The sequence below is a fragment of the Amia ocellicauda genome (genome assembly GCF_036373705.1).
Source record: "Amia ocellicauda isolate fAmiCal2 chromosome 11 unlocalized genomic scaffold, fAmiCal2.hap1 SUPER_11_unloc_6, whole genome shotgun sequence".
Lineage (NCBI taxonomy): Eukaryota > Metazoa > Chordata > Actinopteri > Amiiformes > Amiidae > Amia > Amia ocellicauda.
In genome coordinates this window covers 113,900-116,040 of record NW_027102664.1, presented here as the reverse complement: position 1 = coordinate 116,040, position 2,141 = coordinate 113,900, and positions in this window count along the sequence as shown.

Sequence of the window (2,141 nt, the reverse complement as noted above, 5' to 3'; positions counted from 1 at the left end):
ATTCTACATAATAAAACAGGTCGGGCGGTCACAAGGGCCTTTGAGGATATATTGTCCAAGGGTCGATGTCCTAAAAAACTGCAGACTGATAAAGGAAAAGAGTTTCTCAACAGAGAATTTCAGAATCTACTGAAGAGACACAAAATACATCATTTCACCACCGGTAATGAGCTTAGGGCATCGGTAGTGGAGAGGTTTAACCGCACCATAAAGACCAAAATGTGGAGATATTTTACAGCGGTCAACACGTTCAAGTATTTTGATAAAGTTCAGGATTTTATCGATGCTTACAACCAAGGGTATCACACCAGTATTAAAATGAAGCCTATAGATGTTGATCAAAGTAATTCTTTTAAGGTCTATAAAAAATTATACGGACCATTTATTAAGAAGGGAAAAACTACTTATAAGTTCAACATCGGTGATGTGGTTCGCGTTTCAAAGCTAAGGAGTACTTTTGCCAATGGTTATGAAGAAACATTTTCTGACGAATATTTTACAGTTACCGAACAGTTGGCTAGAGACCCACCCGTGTACCGGTTAAAAGACTATGACGGGGAGAATATAGAAGGAACGTTTTACGAAGCTGAGTTACAAAAACTTATTGTGGGTAAAGACAGTGTATACAGAGTTGAAAAGATATTAGCTTAAAAAACCCAGAACCGGAAAAAATATGTGTTGATGAAATGGCTTGGATGGCCTGAAAAGTTCAATAGTTGGGTCCCGGAACAACAGGTTTGCGATATTCAATCCTTATAACAACTTGCCCGCGGGTGTGTTGTGGGCATTACTTTCGATACTCAAGATGGAATCAGGAGGCTTCTACGTGACTCTACCCAGTAACGCCTCTCTCGATATATACCCTAAAAATGAAATATCCAGTTACACGGTACAATTTGGAAAATCTATAGATCTAAGGGGGTCGTGGGAAGTGGGGTTGGCGGAAATACAGTATCCTTACACTTGGGCTGTTTTACAAGATAAGGATGCCACCTTCGCCATTTTTGATGATGTTAAAAAGAGTCAATGGACATTCACGATACAAGGAGGTTATTATGACAATGTGGATAAAATATTAGATGAGATGCATAAACAGTTCTCAGAAGGCACCCCCAACATCAAGCTATATTACAACCCTATTAAAAACAGAGTGTACAAGGTGTCAAAACCAGGTATTAGCATTCAAACCAGCGGCCAACTGGGGCGTATATTTGGGATCTATTCTGACACAGAGAGCAGGTTCTCAGAAGTGGTGGGGCGGCTTTTACACTCTTTATGTGTATACGGATATCATAACCCACCAGAGGGTCGGGGATAGTTATGTCCCCCTTTTGAGAAATGTACTTATTAAAGGTAAAAGCAATGACATGGTCACAATTACTTATGACAAGCCACACTACGTACCAGTCTCAAAGACCCAATTTGACAACATCACGATCGAAGTAAAATCGGATCAGAATATCAACGTACCCTTCCGCTTCAGTAAAGTTATTGTCAAACTACATTTTCGACCCCTGAAACAGTTTGTACATTATTAAAATGGCTACCTCGAGGGGTTATGTAGATCCTAGCGCCTATGTGGATTATTACAAGATGCAAGCCGGGAACGGCTTGCCCGGTTTTGTAGGAGCCCCCACAATGTATGGCGCCGGTCTAGGAGGACTCTTTCATGGTCTCTTTAGAATGGCCGTACCCCTGCTTAAGAGAGGCTTTGCTATAGCCAGACCCCACTTGAAATCAGCGGCTAAAAATATTGTTAGTGACGTGTTCACCAATGTTATGAACCGGGCAGCTAGCCATGAGCATCAGGAGGGTTCGGGTCTCATGGTAATGGCGAGGAGGGGGGGTAAAAGAAGAAACAGCATGTGTCCACCAGGGCGACGAAGATCCGTGGCTAACAAAAAACGAAGAATCTCTCATTCTCCAACATATCGTGGAAACACTCGGAGAAGGAAGCAGCACAAGAAAAAACCTGCAAAAAGAAAGTCTCAAAGAAAGAAAAATAGAGCCTCAGGATACATCTTTTAAACATGTCTTTTGTCCACAGTCTATCGGAAGAATGCGTCAAATCAGAACTGGATCTGTTTACAGTTCCATACACTCAAACGAGTATAGATAAGATCATATATGTAGAGATTCCC